Source organism: Natrix helvetica (assembly GCF_964273705.1).
Source record: "Natrix helvetica genome assembly, chromosome: 1".
Taxonomy (NCBI): Eukaryota; Metazoa; Chordata; class Lepidosauria; order Squamata; family Natricidae; genus Natrix; species Natrix helvetica.
The window spans coordinates 100,891,673-100,899,869 of record NC_138548.1 but is presented as its reverse complement, the minus strand read 5'-3'; positions in this window follow the sequence as shown (position 1 = coordinate 100,899,869).

Below are 8,197 nucleotides of genomic sequence, written 5' to 3'. Positions count from 1 at the left end.
ATCTCAAGGTAAACTGCTCCAAACCGGATTGCAGAAAATATCACTTCAGCAACAGAGTGGTCAATGCCTGGAATGCCTCAAACCCCCATAACTTTAACCTTAAACTGTCTAGCGAGGACCTCACCCCTTTCCTACAAGGTCCGTAAGGGGGCATGCATTAGCGCACCTGCATACCTACCGTCCCTGTCCTATTGTCCCCATTTATTCGTACCCATTTCCTGTGTTCATGTCCATGTTTATACTTATACCTGTTATCTCATACATGTTTGACAAAATAAATAAATAAACGTGTAGGTAAGTTGTGTAGTATTTCACATGCCTTTGCAACTACAATAGTTCCTAGTTCATAAATCATTAAAAAAATTATTTTAAAAGACTTTAGAAATCCATGAAGTCTGATCAGACGCAGGCATCCCAAGAAGAAACCTTTTGCTTCTGTCCTCAATTTTATCTTAATGCTGTTAAAATTTAAACCAAAACCACAGTAAGAGTGCCTCAGGCAACCCTATAAGTCTAAGTGCTATTGCTACTTGCTGAAGTGGAAATAAAATATGTGAGAGAGATACTTTTATTTTTTTAAAACTTTTATAAAGTTTTAAAAACTCCCTTTTTACAATCTCTCCTGTACTTAACTTCCCCTCCCAAATATCCCCCTCCCGTTTCTATGGCAGCCGAAAGCAAATAGCGAAACAGGCTGACATCCAGCCCTCCTTCAGGAAAATAAGTCCTCCCTGCAAGAAAATAAAACAATAGAAAAGACAACATAAGACATGTATGATTCAAATATGATCAAGGCTTATCACGGTACTTAGCGCAGAACTTCTGTAAGAGTCTAAGAGCCCTAACATGAGATTTATCAACCCACTCATCCTGGGAGGGGGGAAAATGCTTCCAGGATACCAGATATTGAATTCGATTCCTATGTTTCCTGGAGTCCAAGATTTCCTTAACCTCAAAGTGTTGCTCTCCCTCAATAAGAAGAGGGGCAGGGGGTGCACGTAGGGGCACACGAAAAGAAGTGTGCTCTGGTTTCAACAGGTTTACATGAAACACAGGATAAATCCGCTTAAGGTGCTTTGGTAACTCCAATCGTACAGAAACAGGATTAATGATTTTCACAATAGGGAAAGGACTGATATATTTCGGCCCCAGTTTCTTTGATTTCTGGGTGGTTTGTAGAAACTTGGTGGACAAAAACACTTGATCTCCTACTTTATACTCCCTTTGCTTCACCCTCTTTTTGTCAGCCTGTTTCTTGTGTGCCCGGTGAGCAGCCTCCAACGCCTTGCGGGTCATGGGCCAAATTTGGTGAAGCTGGTCACTCCACTGGGAGAGGGACAAAATTTGCAGTTTTTCTCGAGGCAACACAGGAATTGGTACAAAGTCCTGTCCAAACACAACTCTAAAAGGGGTCAAGCCGGTACTGCTGTGGACACAGTTGTTGTATGCCAATTCAGCATGTGGTAACAGTTCAGCCCAATTATCTTGTTGATAATTGATGAAACACCGGAGGTACTGTTCCAAAACAGAATTAGTCCATTCACAAGCCCTGTTAGTCTGAGGATGGTGGGCGGAGCTTAGCCTCTGGGAGGAGCCAATTAGCTTCAGAAACTCCTTCCAGAAGAGGGAGGTGAACTGGACTCCCCTATCCGAAATTATGCACTCAGGTACGTACTCCACTAACCGGTATACATGTGAAATAAACAACTTAGCTAACGACTTAGCTGATGAGATTTTGGAACAGGGTACAAAATGAATTTGTTTGGAAAACGGGTCAGTAATTACCCAAACCACGGTATTTCCTAGACTCTCTGGCAATTCGACAATGAAGTCCATCGATACCTTCTTCCATGGGGCCTCAGGGCGGGCCACACCTTGGAGAAGGCTTTGGGGTTTTCCTGGTGGGCGCATTGGGGCAGCACAAATGGGACAACTGGCTATGTAGGACTCAATGTCTTTTTTCAATGAAGGTCACCAAAATTGTTTCTTAACCAGATTTACAAATCCAAAATGGCCTCCATTCTCGAATCGTGGCCCTGTTGAAGAACAAGGTCAGCAGGAACATATAATTTAGCCCCTACCCAAGCCAGGCCATCCTTCATAGTGCATTCGTTTGAATGTTCCTTGAACCAGTCATCGGACTCAAGGCCCTCCTTGAGTTTGCACATGAGGTCCGTCATGACCTCTAAATTTGAAATGCCTTGGCTTCTAGTAATCACCGGGGCAGCTAGACTTTTTGCTGGGATTACTGAGTGAACTACACTCAGCATAGAGCCGTTGTATAGGGGAAGCCTAGACAAAGTATCAGCCATGAAGTTCTTCCCCCCCGGAATGTACTTGAGGGTAAAGTTGAAATGGTTGAAATGTTGCGCCCAATGCACCTGTTTAGGAGATAGCTTACGTGGGGTCTTCAATACTTCAAAAGGGTGTTTTGCCCCTTCTAGGAAATGTCGCCAGGTCATCAAAGCCCATCTGACCGCAAAAGCTTCCTTTTCCCATATAGCCCATCGTCTCTCCATCTCTGTCAGTTTGCGAGAGGTGTAAGTGCATGGCTGCAATTTTCCATCAGCGTTCGTTTGAAGTAATACTGCCCACACTGCCACATCACTGTCATCAGCTTGAACGATAAATGGTGCCTCCATATCTGGGTGTTTCAAAACGGGTTCAGTTGCAAAGAGTCGCTTTCATTTCTTGAAAGCGGCTTGACACTCCATAGTCCAATTCAAAGGCTTACCCAGTCTAGGCTTGGCCTCCCCTTTTGACTTTAGGAGATTTGTAATGGGCAGAGCAATACTGGTGAACGAGGGGATAAATTGATGATAGAAATTTGCAAATCCCAAAAAACTTTGTAATTGTTTGTGGGTGCGAGGAGGTGCCCATTCAGTTACATCCTGGACTTTCGCTGGGTCCATCTCTATGCCGTTGTGGGAGATGCGGTAGTCCAAGTAATCAATTTTCTCTTGATGAAATTCACATTTAGACAATTTGGCATAAAGTTCTGCGGGCCAGAGTTTCTTGAGTACTGATTGTACTAAAGTCATGTGTTCATCATCACGTGTTTCCATGTAGATAAGGGTGTTGTGAAGGTAGATCATCACGCCCTTGTACAGGTGTTCATGTAAAACTTCATTTATTAATTGCATGAAAACAGCTGGCGCCCCCTGTAGGCCAAATGGGAGTACTCTGAATTGAAAACACCCGAGTAAGCAGTTGAAAGCAGTTTTCCATTCATCTCCCTCTTTGATTCTGACTCTGTAGTAGGCCTCTCTTAGGTCCAATTTCGTGAAGATCTTCCCTTTACCCAATTGGGCCAACATATCCTTCATCAGAGGGAAGGAGTATACATTTTCCACGCACACATTATTAAGATTCTTGTAGTTAACACAGAGACGAAAGGAGCCATCTTTCTTTTCTCTAAACAACACAGGGGCAGCCACACGTGGCCTAGCAGGTTCAATAAACCCCCTTTTTAAATTTTTGTTAATAAACTTCCGTAATTCCTCCATTTCGTGTGGGGTCATTGAGTAAATCTGGGGTTTGGGAAGTTTTACTCCTGGGAGGATCTCAATGCTGCAATCTGTCGTGTGGTGAGGGGGTAATTTATCAGAGGATTTTTCACTGAAAACGTCCTTTAGGTCCCAATAGTCCTTTGGGATTTTCTCCTCCCCCTCAATTTTTTCCTGCACTGCAGCCGCTAGGTTAGGTTCAGCATTGGTAATATTGGAAACCCTCCCTTCTCCCTCAGGGGGTTTAGCAGATCGGATGCACAACCATCCTTTCTTCCAGTTGATGTGTGAGTTCCATTTACATAACCAGGGTAAGCCCAGTATGAGAGGCCGGTCCATCCCCAGTGTCATAAGGAAACTTAATGTTTCCTGGTGATCTCCCATCCACATGTCTATAGGTTCAGTCACAAAATGGGCAGGAGCCCCCCCAGCTATAGACCCATCTAGCTGGCAAAAAGCAATGGGGACTTTCAAAGTTATCAGTTTCAAGCCCATTTTTTCCCACCACTTCCGGGCTAACAATGCAACGTGTGCATCCCAAGTCTAAAAGGGCCAGCATTTTTGCTTGGGGGCCAGTAGAGGGCACTTTAAGTTCTACTGGGATGGTCATGGGGCCCGATTGGGAACTTACCAGATGGTCGTCATTGGATTTGGTTTCACTTTCCCCCGATGAGGAAGACGGTTCTTCTTCTCTTGGGTTAGGAGGGAATCGCTCAACAGGTTCCACCCCTTTCATGGCGTTGTCCCTTCTCCTCCCAGGTTGTTTGTGTGACTTCCTCTCCCCCCTCCCTCCAGCAGAGGGCTTTGGGCCAATCTTGGAGCGGCAATTTGCTGCCCGGTGCCCTTCCTTTTCGCAACGGAAGCAGGTGGTAGACCGGGGCTTGCTTGCAGACCAACTTTTTCCTCCTTTCGGAATCCCTTTCGGGAGGGGGTTTGGAGGGGTAGCTTTCTCTTTCTCACGTACTTGTCTCTGGTTAGACAAGTAACAAGTACCACTTGTCTCTGGTACTTGTCTCTGGCTAGATCAATCTCCACGTCTGCTGCCAATTTGTACCAGCATTGCAAGATACGCCCCCCCCCCCTATTTACATAGTTTTGGTATATATCTTTGTTTAAGCCATCCATAAAACTGTCCGTTAAAGCTTCTTCCAACCAAATAAACCATATAAAACATATGACCATATGGTTATATGGTTTAACCATATAAACGGACAATTCACGAAACTCTTGAATGTAATCAGCCACTGGGTTCTTCCCCTGGGTAAGGGTTTTCATATTCTGACCTACCGCTCTGTGAGCGGGTCATCAAAGTGTTTCCTCAGGGCGGCCATAAACCTATTATAGTCTCTCAGCAGGGGGGAGTCATCATTATGCAGGGCTGCTGTTGCTCTCCAGCGCCATGGTAACACTCTTAACTTGGCTTCTTCTGTGGGGAGATCCTCTCCAAACTGTTGCATGAAATTCCAGACTTGGACCAGGAAAAATCCTAGTTCCTTTGGGTCACCTCCAAATTTCATACCAAGCAGAGGAACTTTTGCCACCCGGCGTCTGCAGGGGGGGCTCCTCCTCTTGGAAGGGATCTTGCAGCAGCTGCTGCTGCTGCTGGGGCTTTCCCATCCTGATGAGCTCCACTGTCTGTCCCCAGGGCCCTTCTTGGGTGGAACAGGGCTTCTGCAGTTCTCTCTTCTAGGTCTGGGAGATCAGTTTCTTTTTTGGGACCGCTCTCGTATAAACGTCGCCTCTACCAAGCCTCCTGAAAGAGCTTCATAGCCTGGGACATCATAAGGTTCTCCTCATCGGCATCCTGCCAAGCAGCTGCTGGCCACCGATGTCAACTTGTGGTAACTCCAACCGGAATTTCCTCAGGGTCATACTTCTGTCCCACTACCAACGACCACCTGGGGCGGATGGATCGTTCCTCCAAATTCAAATCTGCCATCTGCTCCATCTCCAAGGGACATGAGGATGCAGCCGCCCCCATGTCGTTCTCCTGGTCGTTGCCTGGGTAAGACATTCCTTTGAAGGTTTTGGTTTTATTTACACTCCCCTCGGAAGGTGTTAGCTCTGGGATGAGTGCGAAAGTGAGATCTTGCTTAATGTCAAGCCAGCCTCCCTCAGCAACCAAGAAAGAAACCACTTACCATATTTTTCGCCCTATAAGACGCACTTTTTTACTCCAAAAAAGAGGGTGAAAATCTGAGTGCGTCTTATAAGCCAAATGTAGCCACCTGGGTCCACTGTTCCCTCTAAGGTGCGCGGCAACAAAACACCGTGCAGCAGTTTCCAACTGCCGCACGGTGTTTTGTACTGTCTGTCACAGGCGCCGGAGGCTGTGGAGGTCCTTTGCAGACAGCTAGAATTGGCCGCCCGCAAAGGACCTCCCCGGACTTGTTTTGGTGAGCGCGGGGTGACTGACTCTAGTTCAGCAAAGCAAGCCCGGGGAGGTCCTTTGTGGGCGGCTAATCCTAGCTGCTTGTGCCCGGCGCTGCGGCTAAAATAAACCCTCAAAGCCCCTGCCGCTACTGGAATATCTGCTGCCGCCTCCTTCTCCTCTAACAGCACCACATTTGCTGCCCGATGCTGCGGCAGATTTCCTGACAGTGAGAAGTGAAGCCGCCAAAGCTCGCGCCAAAGCTCCTGCCCATGGCAGCGGCGGCACATTTGGAGTGAAGCCGCCAAGGCTCCCGCTGGCGCCCCCACCCATGGCAGCAGCGGCGGCGCGTCCCCCTCCACTCGGAGCATCTGAGCTGGGCAGCGCATTACCCTGCTGCCCCCTCCTCCTCCGCCGTGCTTTTGAGAAGCCATGAGGCTTTTTTTCCCCTGCTGCCCTCCGCCGCCTTCCTACTGGCTCCCGCCCGTGGCAGCGGCGGCGGCGCCTCCCCCTCTGTTCGGAGCATCTGAGCTGAGCCCCGTTACCCCTGCCCCCTCCTCCTCTGCTGTGCTTTTGAGGTGCCATGAGCCGCGGGAGCCAGTAGGAAGGCGGCGGAGGGCAGCAGGGGAAAAAATAGCCTCATGGCTTCTCAAAAGCACGGCGGAGGAGGAGGGGGCAGCAGGGTAACGCACTGCCCAGCTCAGATGCTCCAAGCGGAGGGGGACGTGCGAGAAATGAGAAGTGAAGCCACCAAAGCTCCTGCCAAAGCTCCTGCCCATGGCAGCGGCGGCACATTTGGAGTGAAGCAGCCAAAGCTCCCGCTGGCGCCCCTGCCGATGGCAGCAGCTGTGGCGCGTCCCCCTCCACTCGGAGCATCTGAGCTGGGCAGCACGTTACCCTGCTGCCCCCTCCTCCTCCGCCGTGCTTTTGAGAAGCCATGAGGCTTTTTTTCCCCTGCTGCCCTCCACCGCCTTCCTACTGGCTCCCGCCCATGGCAGCAGCAGCGGTGCATCCCCCTCCACTCGGAGCATCTGAGCTGGGCAGCGCGTTACCCTGCTGCCCCCTCCTCCTCCACCGTGCTTTTGAGAACAGCAGAGGAGGAGGGGGCAGGGGTAACGGGGCTCAGCTCAGATGCTCTGAACAGAGGGGGAGGCGCCGCCACCGCTGCCACGGGCGGGAGCCAGTAGGAAGGTGGAGGAGGGCAGCAGGGGGAAAAAAGCCTCATGGGGGATGCACCGCCGCTGCTGCCATGGGCGGGGCGCCAGCGGGAGCTTTGGCGGCTTCACTCCAAGTGTGGTGGTGCTGTTGGAGGAGGAAGAGGAGGCAGCTGTTATTCTGGTGGCGGCAAGGGCTCGTCGTCGGCATCTTCAGCAGCAGCCCTGCCCCCTGTGAAAAAAACCGAAGATGGAGCAGATCCACGCAGATGACGTCGCCTCAACATGACTGGAGGAGGAATTCTGGGAGTTGAAGTCCACAAGTCTTCAAGCTGTCAGGTTTGAAGACCCTGGGTTTTTTTTTTAAGGGTTAAGGGTGCAAGGGTCTTGCAACTTGACAGCTTTAAGACTTGCATGCTTCAATGCCAGAGTTCCTGAGCCAACATGACTGGAGGAGGAACTCTGGGAGTTGAAGTCCACAAGTCTTCAAGCTGTCAGGTTTGAAGACCCCTTGGGTTTTTTTTTCCTAAAGGGTTAGGGATGCAAGGATCTTGTAACTTGACAGCTTTAAGACTTCCATGCTTCAATGCCAGAGTTCCTGACCCAAAATTTTGGTTACTAAGCAGGAGCGTTGTTAAGTGATACTATATAACACTTTTAATTAAGCGGGTACCTTGAATAAACATAACTTTGAGTTTCAAATAATACTGATTTTGTTGTTGTCTTAGGTGACACCTGTGAAAAAAATTCAGGTGCTGCTCAGGCATAAAAATGTGCCGCTCAAATACTATACTTTTCTGCTCACACTGAAAAAAAATTAGAGGGAACATTGCCTGGGTCATCTAAAAATGGGGGACATAAAATTGTTCTTAAACTGCTGTTAACTTTATACAGTTGATATAAAATATTTTACTACAGTATTTGGTTCAGAATCTTTTTTTTCTAGATTTTCCTCCTTTAAAATTGGGTGCGTCTTATATTCCGGAGCGTCTTATAGGGCGAAAAATACGGTAACTCCATTTTTCAGAATTAAGAGTACTTTTATTGGTTATGAAAAGATAGCAGCTAAGCAAAGCAAGATCTGAGGCAAAAGCGTGCAAAATCATACATATCAATGTGACCAAACCCCCTTCCCCTAGTAACCCTCATCCCAGTGTCCAATCTGC